Below are 26,604 nucleotides of genomic sequence, written 5' to 3'. Positions count from 1 at the left end.
TGAGGATCAACTTGCACGCCACTTGACTGTTCCCCAATAACACTGTCTACCTTGGGCACTAATGCCCTGTCTGACACAGCCTGAGCCCGAACATCCCGACTAACTCCCAGACAGCTGGCCACAAAATGAACACATCGGACCCGCCAGGGACTTAAGTCATCATCTCTTCCCAACCTCGGCTTTTGGGCTTCAGAGCCTAGACCTTATCTCCAATCACTGCCTAGCAGTGAACGTGATGCAGAAATCAGAATTCCTCCTTCCCCATGCCCAGAAACCTTTGGTTCGCATGTTGTCCAGCATTCAGTGTAGGAGAAACCACCTTGGCCCATGAGGTCCCAGCCATGTTGAGGGCCGCTTTGGACACAAACATGCTTTGGGACCCTCAGCGATTTGACACAAGCTGAGCAACTACCTCCACTTAGACCATAGACAGATGTCCCTAGAGAAGAAGACTGAACCAGACAGGACCCTAGGCCTTAGACTGTCATCTCTCCCCAACCTGGGTTTTCAGACATCTGAACCTAGACATTATATCAAATCCTCGCACAGGTGGGTACCTGAAGCACAAACCAGAACTCCTCCTTCCTGATGCCTGTAAAGCTTGCTGTAGGCATGGAGTCACACCTTCAGGGTAGGAGAAAGCTTCATATCTCCTGAGACGATGCCCTATCTTGAGTGCTGACTTGGGTACAAACTCGCATTGTAACCCTCAGCGTGAGCACCATGTCAAAGTAAGGCCTCTCAGGGCCTGGACCAAGAGCGTGCATATGGGGCTTGCCAAGCCCCTATGCTCCCAATCCTCACCATAGTTCGAGTTTTCCAGTCGCCTCTATCTGGGGCTCTGCTCTGGAATCCCTCTCTTGGAGAGACACCTGAGCCAGACAACAGGACTCCACCCTTTCAACAAAATGACCCCAAACTCTTGGGAGCTTGGCCAAATCCCCAGAGGAGACTCATCCAAAGTCCCTAAGGCCACGTTACAATCCACAGCTATCCTGGACACAAAATCCAGAGACAAAAGCCTGAGGGACTGCCTCCCACTCACCCTTATTTCATTAGCCAAGGAACTCCTTTAACGGTCTGTAGATCTAGCCTGCCATACCCTCTGCACCACACCTAAGCCGAGTTTGTGTTTTCAGACTTCTGTGCCCATGACACGGATCCACACACCCTCCAGGCTAGGGCCTATGGAGCTACAACAAGGACTGTGCCTGTCCTCTCCAAGGAAACTGTGCCCAATCCATTGTCCACAACCCTACAGATTAGGAGAAATCTCGAAGGCCCCCGAAGCCATCCCTATAGTGTAGTCTGCCCTGGACTAAGATGGACACTCTGACACTAGATGAGCAACTATCTCCACTTAAACACTCAGACAGTGTCCCCAAAGACAGAAGATTGAAACGGACGGATCCCTAGGCCCTAATCTAATCCTTAGCTTTGGTTTTCAAGTGTCTCTCCTCAGAGGACTGGTTTCGAAGACCAGCATCTGGGGCTTTTATGAGGCACCCAACAGAAACTCTCCCGTCTCCACACAGAGAGCTTTCTTATTGGAGCTATATCAAACCTTTCAGGTAGGCGATTTCTGCAGGGCCCCTGAGCCACCAGCACATTGCAAGGTCCCATGGACACAAACCCACATTATGACGCATCCTCAGGAGAGTCCGTTTCAACTCAGCCCCTGGGTAGCTCTCCCCAGAGCAAGTAGTTCAAACATGTCTTGTCGCAAAGAGCCAATGGGAATGCGAGGTATGCTGTACAGGCATCCTTCCTTCGAACCCTGCTCTCCAGTCCTTCCATATTGGACGTCCTGTAGCCATCCAATAGGACTCGACTGTCCCACAGAAGGAAACCTTGTGGTTTGGAGCAACTCACAAATTCAGTGTGGGAAAGCCTCCTTAGCCTCATGAGGCCCCTGCTTCATGAAGGGGCCATCATGGACACAATCTCCAGCCTCAGCCAATGCTTGATCCTCAGCCTGACTTCAGATGCAGGAGATCCCGATTCAGCCTCTGCAGAGTAGGCCTGTCGTGCCCTTGGCCCCAGACCTCAACCTAGCTTGTGTTTTCAGACTTCCGTCCTCACACTCCTGGCCCACAAGCCCTCCTGATTGGGAATACTGGGGCCAAAATGAAGCACTCTGCCTGCCCACTGGAAGAAATACATTGTCTACAATGTAGAAATACATTTCTAGGCATTGCCTAGAAACCCAAAATGCGGATCAACCTGCTCGGCCTTCGGCAACACCCCAATTGCATAAGCTACCCTAAGCACTAATGCTCTGTCTTACATATCCTGAGCCCAGACCTTCCGACAGACACTGAGACAGCTGGTGGTACACAAAGCACCTTGGACCCACCATGGCCTTAGGGCATCCATCCCATTCCCATTGACTTGTGTGTCTTCCTGGAGGTATGTTCTGAGGCTGCGTCAGACTGTGCGTTTTTCCAGAGCAGCCTATGAAATTGGGGTGGGCTTAGGGGCCTTGCAGGATTTTACTAATCTGGAGGGCTTGGGAAACTGAGACGGGCAAGTTTCCTCAGAAGAGCAGGCCCAGTGATGTGATGTGGTTCTGGAGGCCCAATCCTGGCGGGCATGTGTTCAGGGATTTGGGACCAAAGTCTTCAGACACAAACTCGGGTAGGAGTTAGGGGCGAGGTGATGGCAGGCCCGATCTGCAGACCCTGAGGGCAGCTGCTCGGGGTTTGAAATTTGTATGGCTTGGAGGCAGGAGCACAGGCTTTTCTGTCTGGATTATGTGTCTAGGATGGCCATGGAATGGAGGGGTGGCCTCATGAGTCCATGGGAGATTCTTACTCTCTGGGGATTCTGCCTGGCACCCAAGAATTTGGTGTCTTTCTGGGGGAAGGGGAGAGTGCGGTTTTCCATCTCAGGGGTCCTGTCCAAACAGGCATTCCAGAGATTGGTTCTGGGTCTGGGCACCTGGATAACCCCACCAAGGCTTAGGATTTGGACCTAGGGGCATTACAGGCCCGCTCTGTTGGCTCCTAGTCCAGCTCCTGAGGGGGATTGTTGGAAAGGGGTCTCAGGCTAAGGGTCACAATGCCTGTTCGTGCCCAGAAGCCCAAATGGAGTGGGCGTGGTCTCATGGGCCATGCACCTGGCTCCCACTCTGAGGGTTGTCCAGCCATCTCAACATTTATTTTTCCAGCCATGGTGAAGGAGAAGTTTTCTTTTGTGCTTCTGGGTCACCCATGGGCAGGAATTTGTTCTATGTTCTGGGACAGGTTTCTGAATACCCAGGTCAGTTCGAGATGATGGTCTCGGGCAAAGACAGGACCCACATGCAGGATATGGGGCATTCTGTCTGGGTGGCTGACAGGAGGTCAGGGTTCGAGTTGTGTCAGACAGAGCAATTGTGCAGAGGGCGGCCTATGATAATGGGGTGCCTTTGAGAGCTGTGCACCTGGAACCTTATGTGGGATTTCTGTGCAGACCCTTAGGGCACTTCTTCTTTCTGGAGAGTAGGCAGAAGAATGCTTTGTGGCTCCAGAATTCCCAATATAGAGGGCTTACAGGCGAGAAGTGTGAGGACAGATGTCTGATAACACAAGCTGTGGTTAAGCTCAGTTCTGAGCACATGGTCGTTACACCATGCAGTGGTTTTTTCTAGGTCTCCAGCACCTGAGTATGCGTGATGGTCTGATGTCTGCTCACGATGGAGTTTGTGCCCATGATGGCCAAAGAATGGTGGGGTTTTCTCAAGAAGCCTTGGAGGGTTTCCCCGGCTAGAGCTTGTGAGCTGCTCCAAACAGCAAGGCAACTTACTGCGGGACAGGGGTAATCCACTTAGATTCGATAGAAAAGCTCTGAATGGAGGCCTGGGAAGCCCACCTCGGGTTACCATTACAGCCGAGGAACGAGGCAGGCTTGATCGGCTGTCTCTGGTTCCAAGTTCCAAGTGATCTGAGTTGACGGAAGTTCTCAGTCTAACGGGTCCTAATGCTGCTTCGTATCCAGGGAGTCCTTAGAATATGGCGGAGACCCTGGGCCCATGCAGGATTCTTTTATCCTAAGGTTTATACCCAGTTCCCAGGAGAAAGGTTTCCTTCTCGGGACAGTAGGGGAATTGTTGTATTGCTCACGGACCATAGGTTGTACCATATATTGGTTTTCCAGAACAGGCCTCTAGGGACAGAGGCCTGAAAACCTAAGCTAGGGTTTGGATGAGGTGCCTAGGGGAATGGCAGATTCAATCTTCGGACTCAACGGCATTGACCTGCGTGTCTTCTTGGAGGTAGGTGCTGAGGCTGTGATATACTGTACATTTCTTTCAAGAGCAGCCTATGAAATTCGGGTGGGCTCAGTGTCTTTGTAGTTTTCCCCTAATCTGGAGCGTTTGGGTAACTGGGATGGGGATAATTTCGTCCAGAGAGCAGGCCAAGTGATGTGCTGTGGTCTGGAACCCCCATCCTCAAGGCATGTCGGGCTCTGGGACCAAAATCTTCAGACACAAAATCGGTAAAAGTTAGGGGTGAAGTGATGGCAGGCCGGATCTGCAGACCCTGAGGGCAGCTCCTCGGGATTTGAAATTAGGGCTCCTGGGAAGCAGGAGCACAGGCATTTCTGTCTGGATTGTGTCTAGGATGGCCACGGAATGGAGGGGTGTCCTCATGTGTCCATGGGAGTTTCTTCCTATTTTTGGATTCTACCTGGCAACCAAGAGTTTGGTGTCTTACTGTGGGAAGGGGAGACCGCGTTTTACCGTGTCAGGGTTCCTGTCAAAACTTGGTTCCAGAGATGGGTTCTGGGTCCTGGTGCTTGGGTCATCCAAACAAGGCTTAGGATTTGGGCCTAGGGGCCTGACAGGCCCACTCTGTGGGGACCTGCTCCAGCTCCCACAGGAGCTTGTTGGAAATGGGTCTCAGGGTGAGGGTCACAGTGCCTGTTTGTGCCCAGCTGCTCATCCTGGTTGGGCACTGTCTCTTGTTCCATGCACCTGGATTCCAATCTGCGGGTTGGACAATCATCTCAATATTTAGTTTTCCTGCCATGGGGAAGGAGGAGTACCATTTTGTGCTTCAGGGTCCCCCACGAACAGGAATTCGAGCTATGTTCTGGAACAGGTACCTGAATACCCAGGTTGGTTCGAGATGAAAGACTCAGGTCAAGGCAGGTCACACCTGTAGGATATGGGGTCCGCAATCTGTGTGGCTGCCAGGAGGTTGGGGCTTGCCCTGTGTCAGACAGAGCATCAGTGCACAGGGTGGCCCATTATGTTGGGGTGCTATAGAGGGGCGTGCAGCTGGATCCTCATGTTCATTTTCTGTGCAGACCCATGGGGCACTTCTTCTTTCTGGTGGGCAGACAGAAGGCTGCATTGTGGCTCCCAAATTACCAATATGGAGGGTTTACAGGCGAGGAGTGTGAGGACAGAATTCTGAATAGACAAGCCTCATTTAAGCTCAGTGCCGAGCACATGGCCATTCTAATGTGCAGTGGTTTTTTCGAGATCTCCAGCATCTGAGTATGGGTGAGGTCAGATGTCTGCTTACGCTGGAGTTTGTATCTATGATGGCCAACGAACAAGATATCCAGCACATGCGTAAGGGCGGAAGAATGATGTTTGCTCACACTGGAGTTTGTGTCTATGATGACCAAAAAATGGAGCGGTGGCGTCAAGAGTCCATGGACGATTTACCACGCTGAGGATTGTGAGATGCTCCAAACAGCATGGTTTCCTTCTACAGAACAGGTGGAGCCTGGTTTGTTTGCTCCAGGGTCCCCCATTGGGAAAGTTTGGGGAGGAGAGCTCTCCCGCATGGATCCCTGGAAAGCACACCTCCATTGACAATTGCAGCTGAGACGCATGGCAGTTTCCTTCTGGTGGGTCTGCGGCGAAGGACCAAGGCCTTGAATTGACATGGAATCTCTTGCAGATGGGTCACAATGCTGGTTTGATACCAGGGAGATCTTATATGATGCTGGGGGTTAAGGTTCTGTGCAGGATTCTCCAAACTTGAAGGTTTGGCACAAGTCAAAGTGCATGGTTTCCTTCTGGGGACAGGAGATTTTCTGTTATTTGGCTCAGGGACCACATATTTTATCCTAAGTTGGTATTCCAGAAAAGGCCCCTGAGGACAGATATCTGAAAAACTAATCTATGTTTCCAATGGGGATCTAGGGGCATGTCAGGTTCAATCTTCTGACTCAGGACCATGACATGGCTGTCTGCCAATATGTAGGTGATCATAGTGTTTCAGACTGCGCATTTGCATCCAGAGCATACACCAATACGGGAGTGGGCTCAGGGGCCTTGCAGGTTTCACCTAATCTGGAAGGTTTGGGCAACTGTTACTGGCACAGATAACTTGGGAATGGTAGGCACAATCTTGTGTTGTGGCTCCGGAGACGCAATCCTTGAGGGCATGTGAGTCATGGTTTAGGGAGAGAAGTCTGTAAAAACACAAATTTCAATTAGGGTTAGTTGCGAGGTGATCATAGGCCCAATGCATAGACCTGGACAGCAGCTCATTGGGAACTGTAATTAGGTGACTCGAAGGTGGTAGCACAGGCTTTTATATCTGGATTTTGTGTCCAGGATGGCTCAGAAAGCAGCGGTGTTCTCATGGCTCCATGGGAGATTTTTCCTCTCTAAGGATCCTGGCGGCTCCCCATAGTTTGGTGTCTTTTTCCGAGAAGGGAAGAGTGCTGTTTTCAATCTTAGGGGTGCCCCAAAAAAAGGATTCCAGAGACGGGCTCTGTGTCTGAGCCCCTGGAAAATCCCACCAAGTGTTAGGATTTGGGCCTAGGTGCATACCAGGCCTGCAATGCGGGATTATGGTGTTGCCACTGAGAGTGCTTGTTTGAAAGCATGCTCAGGCTGATGGTCAGAATGCCTGTTTATGCCCAGGGCATCCCTCAGGAATGGTCGTGGCCTCATTGGCCATGCATCTGGTTCCCACTGTGAGGGTCAGTCACTCATCCCAACAGCCAGACTTCCTGCCATGTGGAAAGAAGAGTTCTCTATTCTGCTTCCGGTTCCCCCATTAGCAGGGATTCCCGAAAAGGTCTAGGGACAGGTGCCTGAATAACAAGGATGATTGGGATAACAGACTTGGGCCATGGCCGGCATCACATGCTGTATATGGGGCCCGCTCTCTGGGTGGCTGACACTAGTTTGGGGTTCAGTCTCTGTTAGACACAGCACTAGTGACCAGGGCAGACTAAGAATCGGTATTCCTTCAAGAACCTAGCAGATTGATCCCCATGCGGGGTTTCTGGGCAGATTCACCAGGAACTTCTTTCTAAGGGGAGGGCAGATTTCTGATTTGTGGCTCCAGAATTCCTCATCAAGAGGGCTTAGGGACCAGTAGGGTGAGGATGGAATTGTAAAGATAAGCTAGAGTTGAATTCAGTGCCAAGCAGAAGGCAGTTCCAATGTGCAGCGGCTGATTCAAGATATCTAGCACCTGAGTAAGGGCGGATGTCAGATGTTTGTTCACACTGGAGTTTTTTTTTTCTATGATGGCCAACAAATGTAGGGATGGTGTCAAGAATCCATGGATGATACCCCACGCTGAGGTTTGTGAGATGCTCCAAACAGCAAGGTTTACTTGTACTGGACAGGTGGAGTCTGGTATATTAAGTCTATGTCCCCCTGTGGAAAATTTGGGTAGCAGAGCTCTTTCGCATGTATGCCTGGAAAGCACAGCTCTGTTTACCATTGCAGCTGAGGAACATGGCAGATTCGTTCTGGCAGCTCTGCGGTGAAATGCCAAGGCCTTGAGTTGACATGGAATCTCTTGCAGATGGGCCACAATGCTGAATTGTTGCCAGGCAGATCTTAGAATGTGCTGGTGGCTAAGGTGCCGTGCAGGATTCTCCTATCCTGAGGGTTTGGCACAGGTCAAAGACCTCGGTTTCCTTCTGGAGACAGGAGATGTTTTCTTGTGTGGCTCAGGAGCCACATGTTGTATTATAAGTTGGTATTCCAGAACAGGCCTTTGAGGACAGATGCTTGAAAACCTAAGCGAGGGTTCTAATGTGGTCCTAGGTGCATGTATGTTTCAATCTTCTGATTTCGAACCATTGACTTGGCTGTCTTCCTGGCTGTATGTGATCAGGTTTTTCAGACTGGGCATTTGCATCCAGAGCGGCCGCCAATATTGGGATGGTCTCAGGGACTTCAGGTTTCTCCCAATTTAGAATGTTTGGGCAACTGTGATGGGCACAGATTCCTTGGTTATGGCAGGCACAATCCTGTGGTGTGGCTCCAGAGATCCCATCCTGGAGGGCATGTGAACCATGGTATTGTTAGAGAAGTCTGCAAACACAAGTTCGGGTTGTGGTGAGTGTCTAGGTGATCACAGGCCCAATGCCTACACATGGAGGTCAGCTCGTCAGGATCTGAAATTAGAGTGACTCGAAGGCAGTGGTATAGGCTTTTCTACCAGCATTGTTTGTCCAGGATGGCATCAGAATGCAGGTTGGTTGCCTGGGTCCACGGGAAATTTTTCCTTTTAAGGATCCTGGTGGCTCCCCATAGTTTCGTGGCTTTTTTGGGGAAGAGAAGAGTGCTGTATTCCTTCTAAGGGGTGCCCTAAACAGGGATTCCTGAGATGGGTTCTAGGTCTGAGCACGTCGGAAATCACACCAAGGGTTAGAATTTGGTCATAGGGGCAGAGCAGGCTTTCATTGCAGGATCCTGGTGGTGCAACTGAGAGGGGATGTTGGAAAGCATGCTCAGGCTGAGGGTCATAATGCCTGTTTGTGCCCAGGGTGGGTCCTCAGTCGTGGGCCTGGTCTCATTGGAGATGCAGCTAGCTCCGACTTTGAGGGTTGGGCACCCATCTGAACAGCCAGGTTTCCTGTCAATGGGGAAGGAGGAGTTCTCTATTATGCTTCCGGTTCCCCCATTGCCAGGGATTCCAGCAAACATCTATGGACAGGTGCTGAATACCAGGGATGGGTAGAGATGATGGACTTGGGACATGTCCAGTCTCACATGCTAGATATGGGGCCCGCTCTCGGGATGGCTGACATTAGGTTGGGGCTCAGGATGTTTCAGACACAGCACTAGTGGCCAGGGAAGCCTATCAATCGGGGTTCCCTTGAGGGCTGAAGATTGGTTCTCATGTGGGTTTTCTGAGCAGACTCACCAAGCAAATCTTCATTCAATGGGGAAGGCAGAATGCTGCATTGTGGCTCCGGAATTCCTCATCAAGTGGGCTTGGGCACCAGTAGGGTGTGGATGGAATTGTAAACACGAGCTACAGTTTAATTTACTGCCAAACGGAAGGCATTTCCAATGTGCAGTGGCTGTTTCGAGATATCCAGCACCTGAGTGAGGGCAGATGTCAGATGTTTGTTCACACTGGAGTTTGTGTCTATGATGACTGACAAATGGAGGGGTGACGTCAAGAAGCCATGGAGGATTTCCCATGCAAAAGCTTGTGAGATGTTCCAAACAGTAATATTTCCTTCTTTTGGACAGGTGGAGTGTAGATTTTTTGCTTCAGGGTCCCCATCTTGAAAGTGCGGGTTGCAGAGCTCACCCTCATGGATACCTGGAAAGATCACCTCCATTGACCATTGCAGTTCAGGACCATGACAGAATCGTTCTTACGGTTCTGGGGCAAAGTACCAAGGCATTGAGTTGACATGGAATCTCTTGCAGATGGGCTCCAATGCTGGTGTGTAACCAGAGAGATCTTAGAATGTGCTGGTGTCTAAGGTACCATGCAGGATTCTCCTACCCTGAGGGTTTGGCAAAGGTCGAAGATTACAGTTTACTTCTGGGGACAGGAGATGTTCTGTTGTGTGGCTCAGGGACCACATGTTGTTTCATAAGTTGGTATTCCAGAACAGGCCTTTGAGTACATAGGTCTGAAAACCTAATCTAGGATTCCAATGAGGTCCTAGGGGAATGTCATGTTCAATCTTCTGAATCAGGACCATTGATTTGGCTCACTGCATGGATGTAGGTGATCAGGGTGTTTCAGACTGGGCATTTGCATCCAGCGCTGCCGACAATATTGGGGTGGGTCAGGGGCCTTTCAGGTTTCTCCTAATCTGGAAGGTTTGGGCAACTGTGACAGGCACAGTTTCCTTGGGGATGGCAGGCACAGTCTTGTGGTTTGACTCCAGAGAACCTATCATAGGGGGCATGTGAGCCATGGTTTTGGGAGAGAAGTGTGTAAACACAAATTCAGATTAGGATTAGTGGCCTGGTGATCAAGTCCCAGTGCGTAGACTTGGAGAGCAGCTCGTCAGAAACTGTAATTAGGGTGACTAGAAGTCTATAGCACTGGCTTTTCTATCTCGATTGTGTGTACAGCATGGCCTCGGAATGCAGTTGTTGTCTCATGTGTCCATGGGAGATATTTCCCCTCTAAGGATCCTGGTGGCACTCCATAGGTTGGTGGCTTTTTCGGTGAGGGAAGAGTGCTGTTTTCCATCTTAGAAGTGACCCAATATAGGATTCCAGAGATAGGCTCTGAGTCTGTGCACCTGGAAAATCCCACCAGTGTTTGGATTTGGGCTTAGGAGCATACCAGGCCTGAAATGCAGGATCCTGGTGGTGCAACTGAGAGTGCTTTTGAAAACATGCTCAGGCTGAGAGTCACAGTGCCTATTTGTGCCCAGGGTGGCCCTCAGGAATGGGCGTGGTCTCATTGACAATGCAGCTGGCTCCCACTTTGAGGGTTGGACGTTCATCCCAATAGCCAGGTTTCCTGCCATGTGGAAGGCAGAGTTCTCTAGTATGCTTCATGTTCCCCCATTGGCAGGGATTCCAGCAAAGGTCTGGGGACTGGTGCCTGAATAGCAAGGATGGGTAGAGATGACAGACTTGGGCCATGGCCAGTCCCTCATGCTAGATATGGGGCCCACTCTCTGGGTGTCTGAAACTAGGTCGGGTCTCAGGGTCTGTCACTAGTGGTCAGGGCAGCCTATAATCAGGGTTCCCTCGAGAGCCGAGCAGATTGATCCTCATGTCGCATTTCTTGGCAGACTCACCAGGCACTTCTTCATTCAAGGGGAATGCAGAATGCTGCATTGTGGTTCCAGAATTCCCTATCAAGAGGGCTTGGGAACCAGTTGGGTGAGGATGGAATTGTAAACACAAGCTACGGTTCAGTTCAGTGCCAAGCAGAAGGCAGTTGCCAATGTGCAGCGACTTATTCGAGATATCCAGCACATGAGTAAGGCAGAATCAGATGTTTGCTCACAGTGGAGTTTGTGTCTATGATGACTAACAAATGAAGGTGTGGCGTCAAGAGGCCATGGAGGATTTCCCAAGCTGAGGCTTGTGAGATGCTCCAAGCAATAAGGTTTCCTTCTACTGGACAGTTGGAGTCTAGTTTATTTGCCTCAGCGTCCCCCATGTGGAAAGTTTGGGTAGCAGAGCTTTCCCGCATGGATGCCTAAAAGCACACCTCCTTTGACTATTGAAGATGAGGAAAATGGCAGGTTCATTCTCATGGCTCTGGGGCGAAATACCAAGGCCTTGAGTTGACATAGAAACTCTTGCAGATGGGCCACAATGCTGCTTTGTTACCAGGGAGATGTTACAATGTGTTGGTTGCTAAGGTGCTGAGCAGGATTCTCCTACCCTGAGGGTTTGGCAAAGGTCAAAGAGCAAGGTTTCCTTCTGGGGCCAGGAGATATTTTGTTGTGTGGCTCAGGGACACGTGTTGAATCATAAGTTGGTATTCTAGAACATGCTCTGGAGGACAGATGCCTGAAAATCTAATCTAAGGTTCCATTGAGGTTCTAGGGGCATGTCAGGTTCAATCTTCTGACTCAGGACCATTGACTTGACTGTCTGCCTTGATGTAGGTGTTCAGGGTGTTTCAGACTGGGCATTTGCATCCAAAGCGGCCTACAATAGTGGGGTGGGCACAGGGGCTTTACAGGTTTCTACTAATCTGGAAGGTTAGGGAAACTGTGAAGGGTCCATTTTCCTTGGGGATAGCAGCACAGTCCTGTCGTGTGGATCCTGAGACCCCCTCCTGGAGGGCATGTGAGCTATGGTTTTGGAGAGAAATCTGCAAGCACAAATTCGGGTATGGTTAGTGTCATGGAGGTCACAGACCCAATGCATAGACCTGGAGGGCAGCTCATTGGGAACTGTTATTAGGGTGATGGGAGGCGGTAGCACTGGCATTTCTATCTGGATTTTTTTATCCAGGATGGCCTTGGAATGCAGGTGTGGTCTCATGGGGCCATGGTAGACATTTCCTCTCTAAGTATCCTGGTGGCTCTCCATAGTTTGGTGGCTTATTCGGTGAGGGAACAGTGCAGTTTTCCATCTTAGAGGTGCCCCGATACTGGGATTCCAGAGATGGGCTATGGGTTGGAGCCTGGAAAATCCCACCAACTGTTAGGATTTGGGCCTAGGTGCGTACCAGGCCTGCAATGAGTGATCTTGGTGGTGCAACTGAGAGAACTTGTTTGAATGCATGCTCAGGCTGAGTGTTACAATGCCTGTTTGTGCCAGGGAGGCTCTTGGGATTGGGCGTGGTCTCATTGGCCATGCACCTGGCTCTCACTTTGAGGGCTGGACATCCATCCGAACAGCCAGATTTCCTGCCTTGGGGAAGGAGGAGTTCTCTATTGTGCTTCAGGTTCCCCCATTGGGAGGGTTTCCAGCAAAGATCAGGGGATAGGTGCCTGAAGACCAAGGATGGGTAGAGATGATGTACTAGGATATGTGCACTGCTCTCAGTGTGGTTGACTTTGGTCTGGACTCAGGGTCTGTCAGACACAACGCTAGTGGCCAGGGCAGCCTATAAATCGGGATTCCCTGAGAGCTGAGCAGATTGATCCTCATGTGGGATTTCTGGGCAGACTAACCAGGCACTTCTCCTTTCTATGGCGAAGGCAAAATACTAAGTTGTGGTTCCAGAATTCCCTATCAAAAGGGCTTGGGGACCAGTAAAGTAAGGATTGAATTGTAAACACAAGCAACAGTTCAATTCAGTGCCAAGCGGTAGGCAGTTCCAATGTGCAGTGGCTTATTCGAGATATCCAGCACCTGAGTAAGGCAGAATTAAATGTTTGCTCACACTAGAGTTTGTGTCTATGATGAGCGACAAATGGAGGGGTGGCGTCAAGAGGCCATGGAGGATTTCCCAAGCTGAGGGTTGTAAGATGCTCCAAACAGCAAGGTTTTTTTCTACTAGACAGGTGGAGTCTGGTTTGTTTGCTCCAGGGTCCCCCATGTGGAATGTTTGGGTAGCAGAGCTCTCCCACATGGATGCCTAAAAAGCATACCTCCATTGACCATTGTAGCTGAGGAACATGGCAAGATCTTTCTGGTGCGTCTGGGGCGAAGTACCAAGGCCCGAGTTGACATGGAATCTCTTGCAGATGGGCCACAATGCTGGTTTGTTACCAGGGAGATCTTAGAATGTGCTGGTGTCCAAGGTGCCATGCAGAATGCTTCTCCCCTATGGGTTTGGCAAAGTCTGAAGCACACGCTTTCCTTCTGGGGACAGGAGATGTTCTGTTGTGTGGCTCAGGGACCACCTGTTGTATCATAAGTTGGTATTGCAATACAGGACTCTGAGGACAGATGCTTGGAAACCTAATCTGGGGTTCCAGTGAGGTCATATGGGCATGTCAGGTTCAATATTCTGACTCAGAACCATTGACGTGGATGTCTGCCTGGTTATTAGAGATGAGGGTGTTTCAGACAACACATTTGCACCCAGAACTGCCAAAAATATTCGGAGGGCTCAGGGGCTTTGCAGGTTTCTCCTAATCTGGAAGGTTTCGTCCACTGCAACAGGCACAATTTTCTTGGGGGTGACAGGCATAGTCCTGTGATGTGGATCCAGAGACCCTATTCTGGAGGGCATATGAGCCATGGTTTTGGGAGAGAAATCTGCAAACACAAAATCGGGTTAGGGTTATTGTTGTGGTGGTCACAGACCCAATGCATAGACCTTGATGGAAGCTCATCAGGAAATGTAATTAGGGTGATGTGAAGGCAGTAGCACTGGCATTTCTATCTGGATTGTTTAACGAGGATGGCCTTGGAATGCAGGTGTGGTCTCATGGGGCCATGGTAGACATTTCCTCTCTAAGTATCCTGGTGGCTCTCCATAGTTTGGTGGCTTATTCGGTGAGGGAAGAATGCAGTTTTCCATCTTAGGGGTGCCCCGATACTAGGATTCCAGAGATGGGTTATGGGTCTTGGTGCCTGGAAAATCCAACCAAGTGTTAGGATTTGGGCCTAGGTGATTACCAGGCCTGCAATGAGGGATCCTGGTGGTGTAACTGAGAGAGCTTGTTTGAACTCATGCTCAGGCTGTGTGTCCCAGTGCCTGTTTGTGCTCAGGGAAGCCCTCAGGATTGGGTGTGGTCTCATTGGCTATGCAGCTGGCTCCCCATTTAAGAGTTGGACACCCGTCCCAAGAGCCAGGTTTTCCTGCCTTGTGGAAGAAGGAGTTCTCTATTGTGCTTCAGGTCCCCCCATTGGCAGTGGTTCCAGCAAAAGTCTGGGGACAGATGCCTGGATACCAAGGATGGGTAGAGATGACAGAGTAGGACTATGGCCTGTCCCACATGCTACATATGGGTCCCGCTCTCTGGATGGCTGACACTAATTCGGGGATGAGGCTCTGTCAGACACAGCACTAGTGGCCAGGGCAGCCAATAAATTGGTGTTCCCTCAAGGTCTGAGCAGATTGATCCTTATGGGGGGTTTCTGGGCAGCCTCACCAGGCACTTCTTCTTTCTATGGGGAAGGCAGAATGCGGTGTTGAGGTTCTATAATTCCCTTTCAAGAGGGCTTGGGGACCAGTAAGTTGAGGAAGGAATTTTAAACACAAGCTGCGGTTAAATTCTGTGTGAAGCAGTAAGCAGTTCCATTGTTCTGTGGCTTATTTGAGATATCCAGCACCTTAGTAAGGGCAGATATCAGATATTTGCTCACACTGGATTTTCTGTCTATGATGACCGACATATGGAGGGGTGGTGTCAAGTGGCCATGGAGGATTTCCCACGCTGAACATCCTTATAGAGGAAAGGTCTCCCATAGACCCTTGAGACCACACCTTCATTCAGAGGTCATCCTGGTCACATAATCCAGATAGAAAAGACTGTGCTACCAACTTTCAGTCACCATAATTACAGTTCCTGAGCAGCTGTCCTCCAGGTCTACGCATTGGGCTGGTGATCACCTCCCCACTATCCCTGACTCGAATTTGGGTTTGCACAGTTTTCTCCCCAAACCATGTCTTATATGCCCTCCAGGATGGGGTCTCTGGAGCCACAGCTCAGGTCTGTGCAACCTGCGGTTCCTGAGCCACACAACAAAACATCTCCTGTTCCCAGAAAGAAACCGTGTCTTAGACCTGTGCCAAACCCTCAGGGTAGGAGAATTCTGCACGGCACCTTAGACATGAGCATATTCTAAGATCTCCCTGGTAACAAACCAGCATTGTGGCACATCTGCAAGAGATTCCATGTAAACTCAAGGCCTTGGTACTTCGCCCCAGAGTCACAAAAATGAACCTGCCATGTTCCTGCCCTGCTATGGTCAATGGAGGTGTGTTTTCCAAGCATCAATGCGGGTAAGCTCTGCTACCCAAACTTTCCACCTGGGGTACACTGGAGCAAACAAACGAGACTCCAACTTTCCAGTAGAAGACAACCTTGCTGTTTGGAACATCTCACAATTCTCAGCATGGGAAAACCTCCATAGCCTCTTGATGCCATCCCTCCATTTTTCACTCATCATAGACACAAACTTCAGTGTGAACAAACATCTGATTCCACCTACTCTGGTGCTGGATATCTCGAATAAGACGCTGAGCATCCGAAATGCTTTCTGCTTCGCGTTGAATTGAACCGTAGCTTGTGTTTACAATTCCATCCTCATCCTACTAGTTCCCAAGCCACCTTGATAGGGAATTCTGGAGCCACAACGCAGCATACTGCCTTCCCCTTAGAAATAAGACATGTCTGGTGAGTCTGCCCAGAAATCCCACATGAGGGTCAATCTGCTCGGCCCTCGAGGGAACCCCGTTTTTTAGGATGCCCTGGCTGCTAGTACTGTGTCTGACAGAGCCTGAGACTTGACCTAGTGTCAGCCACCCAGAGAGCAGGCCCCAAATCTAGCATGTGGTATCGGCCATGGCCCAAGTCCCTCATCTCTATTCATCCTTGGTAATCAAGCAACTTTCCACAGACCTTTACTGAATCCCTGTCAATGGGGGAACCTGAAGCACAATAGAGAACTCCTCCTTCCCCATGGCCGGAAACCTGGCAGTTGGGATGGGTGTCCAAACCTCAAAATGGGAACCAGCTGCATGGCCAATGAAACCACGATCACACCTGAGGGCCGAACTGGTCCCAAGAAGACATTTTGGCAATAAGCCTGAGCATGCTTTCAAACAAGCCCTCTCAGTTGCACCACCATGATTCTGCATTACAGGCCTGGTACGCCCCTAGGCCCAAATCCTAACCCTTGGTGGGATTTTCCAGCCACCCAGACACAGCCCGTCTCTGGCATCCTTGTATTGTGGTATCCCAATGATGGTAAGAGCACTCTTCCCACCCCTGAAAAAGCCACCAAACTAAGCCCCCAGGATCCTTAGAGAGGAAAAGTATCCCATGGTCCCATGAGACCAGACCAGCATTCTGAGGCCATCCTGGACACACAATCCAGATAGAATAGCCTGTGCTACTGACTTCCAGGCACCCTAATTACAGTTCCTGACGAGCTGCCTTCCAGTTCCACGCATTGGGCCTGCAATCACTTCGCCACTAACCCTAACCCGAATTTGGGTTTCCAGACTTCTCTCCCAAAACCATGGCTCACATACCCTCCAAGATGGGGGTCTCTGGATCCACACCACAGGACTGTGCCGGCCATCCCCAAGGAAACTGTGCCCATCACATTTGTCCAAACCTTCCCGATTAGGAGAAACCTGAAAAGCCCCAGAGTCCACCCCAATATTATTGGCCACTCTGGACCCAAATATCAGTCTGAAACACCCTGATGACCTACATTCAGGGAGACAGCCAAATCAATGGTCCTGAGTCAGAAGATTGAACCTGACATACCCCTAGGAAATCATTGGAACACCAGATTAGATTTTCAGGCATCAGTCCTCAGGGGCCTGTTCTGGAATAGCAATTTATGATACAACAGGTGTCCTTGAGCCACACAACAGAACATCTCCTTACTCCAGAAAGAAACCGTGCTCTTGGACCAGTGTCAAACCTCAGGGTAGACGAATCCTGCATGGCCCCTTAGCCAACAGCACATTCTCAGTTTTCCCTGGTAACAAACAAGCATTGTGACCCATCTTCATGAGACTCCATGTCAACTCAAGGCCTTGGTACTTTGCCCCAGAGCCATCAGAATGAGCCTGCCATGTTCTGCAGCTGCAATGGTCAATGTAGTTGTGCTTTCCAGGGATCCATGCGGGAGTGCTCTGCTACCCAAACTTTCTACATGGGGAAGCCTGGAGCAAACAAACCAGACTTTCCCTGTCCAGTAGAGCAAACCTTGCTGTTTGGAGCATCTCACAAGCTCCAGCGTGGGAAATTTTTCATGGCCTCTTGACGCCACCCCTCCATTTTTCAGTCATCATAGAAACATACTCTAGCATGAGCAAACATCTGGCATCCGCCCTTCCTCAGGGACTGGATTTTCGATTCAACTGCTCCACACTGGAACTGCCTTTTGATAGACACTGAATTTAACCATAGCTTGGGTTTACAATCACATCCACAGCCTCATGGTCCGCAAGTCCTCTTGATAGGGAATTCTGGAGACACAGCACAGCATTTTGCCATCCCCATAGAAACAAGGGTCTGGTGAGACTGCCCAGTACTCCACATGGTGCTCAATCTGCTCAGCCCTCGAGGGAACCCTGATTAATAGTTTACCCTCGCCACTAGTGCAGTGTCTGACAGCCTGAGCCCCGACCCAGAGGGCAGGGTCCATATCCAGCATGTGAGACCAGCCATGGACCACGGCCGTCAACTCTACCCATCCTTGGTATTCAGGCATCTGTCCCCAGACCTTTCCTGGAATAACTACCAAAGGGGAAACCTGAAGCACAATAGAGAACTCCTCCTTCCCTATGGCAGAAATCCTGGCTGTTGGGATGAGTGTTCAACCCTCAGCATGGGAGCCATCTGCATTGCCAATGAGACTACACCCACTCCTGAGGGCCGACCTGGGCACAAGAAGGCATGGTGACCCTCAGCCTGAGCCTACTTTCAAACAGAGGCTATAAGTTGCTCCTCCAGGATCCCTCATTGCAGGCCTGGTATGCCCCTAGGCCCAAATCCTAACCCTTGGTGGGATTTTATAGGGGCCCAGACCCAGAGCCCGTCTCTTGAATCCCTGTTTTGGGGTACACCTAAGATGGAAAACAGCACTCCTCTTTTCCCCTATAAAGGCACCAATTGTGGGGAGTCTCCAGGATCCTTAAAGAGGAAAACTCTCCCATGGACACATGAGACCACACCTGCATACCGAGGCCATCCTGGACACACAAACCAGATACAAAAGCCTGTGCTACCGCCTTCAAGTCACCCTATTTACATTTCCTGTCAAGCTGCCCTCCATGTCTATGCATTGGCTTGCGATCACCTCGCCACTAACCATAACCCCAGTTTGTGTTTGCAGACTTCCCTCCCAAAACCATGGCTCACATGCCCACCAGGATGTGGTCTCTAGAGCCACACCACAAGAAAGTGCCTTCCATCACCAAGAAAACCGTGTCCATCACAGTTGCCAAAACCCTCCAGATTAGGAAAAACCTGCCAGGCCCCTGAGCGCACCCCAATATTGGAGGCCGCTCTGGACGCAAACATACAGTCTGTAGCACCCTGATCACCTCCACCCAGGCAGACAGCCAAGTCAATGGCCCTGAGTCAGATGATTGAACCAGTCAGGCCGCTATGACTTCACTGGAACACTAGATTGGGTTGTCAGACATCTGTCCTCAGAGTCCTGTTCTGGAATACCAAGATATGATACAACATGTGGTTCCTGATGCCCACAACAGAACACCTCCTGTCCCCAGAAGGAAATGGTGCCCTTGGACCTGTGTCAATCTTTCAGGGTAGATAAATCCTGAACGGCCCATTAGCCATCAGCACATTCTATGACCTCTCTGTTAACAAACCAGCATTGTGACCCATCTTCATGAGATTCCATGTCAACTTAAGGCCTTGGTAATTCGCCCTAGTGCCACCAGAATGAACCTGCCATGTTCCTACACTGCAATGGTCAGTGGAGGTGTGCTTTCCAGGCATCCTTGCGGGAGTGCTCTGCTACCCAGTCTTTCCACATGAGGGGCCCTGAAGCAAACAAATCAAATTGTCCCTGTCTGGTAGAAGGGAACCTTCTGTTTGGTGCATCTCAGAAGCAGCAGCATGGGAAGTCCTCCATGTCCTCTTGACACAAACCCTCCATTTCTAGGTCATCATAGAAACAAACTCCAGCATGAGCAAACATCTGACATCTGCCCTTACTCAGGTGCTGAATATTCTATTTAACCGCTGCACACTGGAAGTGCCTTTCACTTGACATTGAATTTAACCATAGCTTGGGTTAGAATTCCATCCTCAGCCTCCTGGTCCAAAAGCCGTCTTGAGAGGGAATTCTGAAGCCACAAAGCAACATTCTGCCTTCCCCATAGAAATAAATAGGGCCTGGTGGATCTGCCCAGAAACTCCACATGAGGATCTATCTGCTTGATGCTCAAGAGAACCTTGATTTATAGGCTGCCCTGGGCACTAGTGCTGTGTGTGACAGAGCCTGAGCCAAGACCTAGTTTCAGCCACCCAGAGATATGAGCCCATATCCAGCATGTGAGACTGGCCATGGACAAAGCCCGTCACCTCTATTCATCCTTGGTATTCAGGCATCTGTCCCCAGACCTTTGCTGAAATCCTTTTCAATGGGGGAACCTGAAGCACAATAGAGAACTCCTCCTTCCCCATGGGAGGAATCCTGGCTGTTGAGATGGGTGTCCAAACCTCAAAGTGGGATCCAGCTGCATTGCCAATGAGACTACGCCCACTCATGAGGGCCGCCCTGGGAACAAGCAGGGATTGTGACCCTCAGCTTGAGCATGCTTTCAAAGAAACGTCTCAGTTGCACCTCCAGGATCCCACATTGCAGGCTTGGTACGCCCCTAGGCCCAAATCCTAACACTTGGTGGGATTTTCTATGTGCCAATACCCAGAGCCCGTCACTGGAATCTCTGTTTTGTGCCACCCCTATGATGGAAAACAGCACTCTTCTCTTCCCTGAGAAAGCCACCAAACTATTGGGAGCCCCCAGGATTCTTGACAGGAAAAATCTCCCATGGACCCATGAGCTCACACCTGCATTCCAAGGTCATCGTGGATACACAATCCAGATACAAGAGCCTATGCTACTGCCTTCTAGTCACCTGATTTACAGTTCCTGACATGCTGCCCTCCAGGTCTATGCATTGGGCCTGCGAACACCTCACCACTAACCCTATCCAGAGTTTGTGCTTGCAGACTTCTCTCGCCAAACCATGGCACATATGCCCTCCAGGATGGGGCCCCTAGAATCACACCACGGGTCTGTGCCTGCCATCTCCAAGGAAACTCGTCCCATCACAGTTGTCCAAACCCTCCTGATTAGGAGAAACCGCAAGGCTCCTGAGCCCACCCCAATTATGGAGGACGATCTGGACTCAAATGCGCAGTCTGAAACACCCTGTTCACCTCCATCCAGGCAGACACCCAAGTCAATGGTCCTGAGTCAGATGATTGAAACTTCCATGGCCCTAGGACCTCACTGGAAGCCTAGATTAGCTTTTTAGGCATATGTCCTCAGAGGCCTCTTCTAGAATACCAACTTATGATACAACATATTGTCCCTGAGCCCCACAACTGAAAATCTCCTGTCCCCAGATGGAAGCCGTGCTCTTGGACCTGTGTCCAACCCTCAGGGTATATGAAGCCTGCACAGCCCCTTAGCCACCAGAACATTCTAAGATCTCCCTGGTAACAAACCAGCATTATGACCAATCTTCATGAGACTCCAAGTCAATTCCTGGCCTTGGTACTTCGCCCCAGAGCCAGCAGAATGAACCTGCCATGTTCCTCAGCTGCAATGGTCAATGAAGGTTTGCTTTCCAGGCATCCATGAAGTAGTGTTTTGCTATCCAGACTTTCCACATGGGGGAACCTAGAACAACAAATCAGACTGCCCTGGTCTGGAAGAAGGAAACCTTGCTGTTTGGAACATCTCACAAGACCCAGCTTTTGAAATCCTCCATGGCCTGTTGATGCCACCCCTCCACTTTTCTGTCAACATAGACACAAACCCTAGCATGAACAAACATCTGATATCCGCCCTTACTCAGGTGCTGGATATCTAGAATAAGGTGCTACACAACGGAACTGCCTTCCGCTTGACCCTAAATTGAATCGTAGCTTGTGTTTACATTTCCATCCTCACCCTCCTGGTCCGCAAGCCCTCTTAGGAGGGAATCCTAGAGCCACAATGCAATATTCTGCCTTCCCCATAGAAAGAAAAAGGGCCTGGTGAGTCTGCCCAGAAACTCCACATGAGGATCAATCTGCTCAGTGCTCGAGGGGACCCCAATTGATAGGCTTCCATGGGAACTATTGCTGTGTCTGACAGAGCCTAGCCAAGACCTAGTATCAGCCAATAAGTGATCGGGGTCAATATCCAGCATGTGAGACTGGCCATGGCCCAAGTCCGTCACCTCTACCCATCCTTGGTATTCAGGCATCTGTCCCCAGACCTTTTCTGGAATCCATGCCAATGGGGGAACCTGACACACAATAGAGAATTCCTCCTTCCCCATGGCAGGAATCCTAGCTGTTGGGATGGGTTTCCAATCCTCAAGGTGGAAGCCAGCTCCATGGCCAAGGAGACCACGCCCACTCATGGGTGCCACCCTGGGCACAAGCAAGCATGGTATCCCTCGGCCTAAGCATGCTTTCAAACAAACGCTCTCATGCACCTTCAGGATCCCGCATTGCAGACCTGGCACACCCCTAGGTCCAAATCCTATCACTTGGGATTTTCCAGTAGCCCAGACCAAGAGCCCAACTCTGGAAACCCTATTTAGAGGCACCAATAATTTGGAAAACAGAACTCTTCTCTTCCCGAGAAGCCACCAAACTTTTGGGAGCCCCCAGGAAACTTAGAGTGGATAAATCTCCCATGGGCTCATGAGACCACACCTGCATTCCTACGCCTTTCTGGACACACATACTAGATACAAAAGTCTGTGCTACCATATTCAATTCATCCGATGTACAGTTCCTGAGGAGCTGCTTTCCAGGTCTATGCATTGGGCCTGCGATCACAATGCTGCTAACCCTAACCCAAGTTTGTGCTTGCAGACTTCCCTCCCAAAAGCATGCTTCACATGCCCTACAGGTGGTGGTATCTGGAGCCATACCAAAGGACTGTGCCTGCCATACTCTAGGAAACTGTGCCTATCACTGTTATTCAAAACCTCTACATTAGGAGAAACCTACAAGGCCCCTGAGCCCAGCCCAATATTGGAGGTCTCTCTGGACTCAAATGCACAGTCTGAAACAACCTGATCAACTACATACAGGCAGACACCCAAGTTAATGGTCCTGAGTCAGAACATTGAACCTGACATGCCCCGAGGACTTCATTGGAACACTAGATTAGGTTTTCAGGCATATGACCTCAGCGGCCCATTCTGGAATACCAACTTATGGTACAACATGTTATCCCTGAGCCACAGAATAGAACATCTCCTGGCCCCAGAAGGTAGCCGTGCTCTTGGACCTGTGTCAATCCCTCAGGTTAGATGAATCCTGCACAGCCCCTTAGCAACCAGCACATCCTATGATCTCCCTGGTAACAAACCAGCATTGTGGCACATCTTCATGAGACTCCATGTCAACTCAAAGCCTTGATACTTCACCCCAGAGCCACCAGAACGAACCTGTCATGTTCCTCAGCTGCAATGGTCAATGGAGTTGTGCTGTCCAGGTCTCCATACGGGAGTGCTCTGCAACACAAATTTTCCACATGAGAAACTGGAGCAAACAAACCAGGCTCCCCATGTCCGGTAGAAAGAAACTTTGATGTTTGGAGCATCTCACAAGCCCCAGCGTGGGAAATCCTCCATGGCATCTTGACACTACCCCTCCATTTGTTGGTCATCGTAGAAACAAACTCCAGCATGAGCAAACATCTGACTTCCGCCCTTACTCAGGTGCTGGATATTCGAATCAGCCACTGCACACTGAAAATGCCATTTGCTTGTCACTGAATTTATCCATAGCTTGGGTTTACAATTCCATCCTCACCCTACTGGTCTGCAAGCCCTCGTGATAGGGAATTTTGGAGCCACAATGCATCATTCTGCCTTCCCCATAGAAAGAAAAAGGGCCTGATGAGTCTGCCCAGAAACTCCATATGAGGATCAATATACTCGGCCCTCAAGGGAACCCAGATTTACAGGCAACCCTGGCCCCTAGTGCTGTGTCTGACAGAGCCTGAGCCCTGACCTCGTTTCAGCCACCCAGAGTTTGGGGCCCATATCCAGCATGAGAGACAGGCCAATGACCAGGCCCATCATCTCTACCCATCCTTGGTATTCACGCATCTGTCCCCAGATTTTTCCTGGAATCCCTGTCAATGGGGCAACCTGAAGCACAGTAGAGAACTGCTCCTTCCCCATGGCAGTAATCGTGGCTGTTGGGATGGTTGTCCAACCCTCAGAGTGGAGACAGCTGCATCGTCAATGTGACCAGACCCACTCCTGAGGGCCACCATGGGCACAAAGAGGCATTGTGACCCTCAGCCTGAGCATGCTTTCAAACAATCCCTCCTAGTTGCACTATGAGGACCCTTCATTGTAGGCCTGGGATGGCCCTAGGCCAATCCTAACCCTTGCCGGAATTTTCCAAGTGCTCAGACCGAAAGCCCATCTCTGGAATCCCTGTTTTGGGCACTCCTAAGATGGAAAATATCACTTTTCCCTTCCCCAAAAACCACCCAACTATTGGTTGCCGCCAAGAGCCTTAGAGAGGACAAATCTCCCATAGACACATGAAACCATACCTGCATTCCGAGGCCATCCTGGACACACAATCCAGATAAAAATGCCTGTGATTCCACCTTCGAGCCCCACTAATTACAGTTCGTTAGGAGCTTCCCTCCAGGTCTACGCATTGGGCCTGTATCACATCGCCTTAACCCTAACCCGAGTTGGTGTTTGCAGACTTCTCTCCCAAAACCATGGCTCACATGCCCTCAAGGATGAGGTCTCTGGTCCCACACCACCAGACTGTGCCTGCCATTCCTAAGGAAACTGTGCCCATCACAGTTACCCAAACACACCAGATTAGGAGAAACCTGCAAGGCCCCTGAGCCCACCCTACTATTCGAGGCCGCTCTGGACACAAATGCACAGTCTGAAACACCCTGATCACCTACATCCAGGCAGACAGCCAAGTCAATGACCCTGAGTCAGAAGATTGAAACTGACATGCTCCTAGGACCTCATGGGAAACATAAATTAGATTTTCAGTCGTCAGTCCTCAGAGGGCTATTTTGCAATACCAACATATGAAACCACATGAGGTCCTTGAGCCACACAACAGAACAACTCCTATCTGCAGAAGGAAACCATTTTCTTGGACCTGTGTCAAACCCTCAGGGACGGAGAATCCTGCATGGCACCTTAGCTGCCATCACATTCTAATATCTCCCTGGTAACACCATCACTGTGACCCATGTGCAAGAGATTCCAAGTCAACTCAAGGCCTTGTTACTTCGCCCAAGAGCCACCAGAACGAACCTGCCATGTTCTTCAGCTGCAATGGTCAGTGGAACTATGGTTTCCCGGTCTAAACGGTAGAGCTTTCCTACCCAAACTTTCCATATGGGGGACCTGGGAGCAAACAAATCAGACTCCACCTGTCCAGAGGAAGGAAACCTTGCTATTTGGAGCATCTCAACAAGCCTCAGCATGGGAAATACTCCATGGCCTCTTGATGTCACCTCTCCATTAGTCAGTCATCATAGACACAAACTTCAGTGTGAGTAAACGTCTGACATCTGCTCCTACTCAAGTGTTGGATGTCTTGAATAAGTTGCTGCACACTGGAATGGTTTCCGCTTGGCACTGAATTAAACCATAGCTTGTGATTACAATTCCATCCTCACCCGACTGGTCCCCATGCCCTCTTGATAGGGAATTCTGGAGCCACAATGCTGCATTCTGCCTTCCCCATAGAAAGAAGAAGGGATTGGTGAATCTGCCCAGAAACCCCACATGAGGATACTTCTGCTCGGCCCTCGAGGGTACCCCAATTTATAGGCTGCCCTGGACACTAGTTCTGTGTCTGACAGAGCCTGAACACCGACCTACTGTCAGCCACCCAGAGTTTGGGGCCCATATCCAGCATGTTAGTGCAGCCATGGCCCAAGTCCATCCTTTCTACCCATCCTTGGTACTCAGGCATCTCTCCCCAGACCCTTGCTGGAATCCCTGCCAATGTGGGAACCTGAAGCACAACAGAGAACTCCTCCTTCCCCAAAGAAGGAAACCTGGCTATGGGGATGGTTGTCCAAACCTCAGAGTGGGTGTCAGCTACATGGCCAATGAGGCCACGCCCACTCATGAGGGCTGCCCTGGGCACAAGCAGGCATTGTGACCATCAGCCTGAGAATGCTTTCAACAAAGCCCTCTCAGTTGCACCACCAGGATTCCACATTGCAGCCCTGGTACATCCCTCGGCCCGAATCCTAAACCTTGGTAGAATTTCTTGGTGCCCAGTCACAGAGCCGTCTCTGAAATCCCTGTGTGGGGCACCCCTAAGATAGAAAACAGCACTCTTCTGTTCACTGGATGGGCACCAAACTAAGCCCATAGGATCCTTAGAGAGATAAAGTCTCCCATGGCCCTTGAGACCACACCTGCATTCCGAGGCCATCCTGGACACACAATCCAGATACAGATACAAAAGCCTGTGCTACCGCTGTCAGGTCACCCTAATTACAGTTCCTGATGAGCTGCTTTTCAGGTTTATGCACTGCGCCTGTGATCCCCTCGCCACTAACCCTAAACCGAGTTTGTGTTTGCAGACTACTCACCCAAAACCTTGGCTCACATGCCTCCAGGCTGGGGTCTTTGGAGCCACACCACAGGCCTGGACATGCCATCTGCAAGAAACTGTGCCAGTCACACTTACCCAAACCTTTCAGATTAAGAGAAATCTGCAATACCCCTGAACCCACCCCACTAATGGAGGCCGATCTGGAAGCAAATGTGCAGTCTGAAACACCCTGATCACCTAAATCCAGGCAGACACCCAAGACAATGGTCCTGAGTCAGAAGATTGAACCTGACATACACCTTGGACCTCATTGGAACCCTAGATTAGATTTCAGGCATCTTTCCTCAGAGGCCTGTTTTGGAATACCAACTTGTGATACAACATGTGCTCCCTGAGCAACACAACAGAACATCTCCTTTCCCCAGAAGGAAATGGGGCTCTTCGACCTGTGCCAAACCCTCAAGGTTGGAGAATCCTGCACAGCCCCTTAGACACCATCACATTCCTAGATCTTCCTGGTAATAAACCAACACTGTGAGCATGGGC

Source organism: Neovison vison, chromosome 7, assembly GCF_020171115.1.
Source record: "Neovison vison isolate M4711 chromosome 7, ASM_NN_V1, whole genome shotgun sequence".
NCBI classification, from domain to species: Eukaryota; Metazoa; Chordata; class Mammalia; order Carnivora; family Mustelidae; genus Neogale; species Neogale vison.
Note: the sequence above shows the minus strand (reverse complement) of the source record.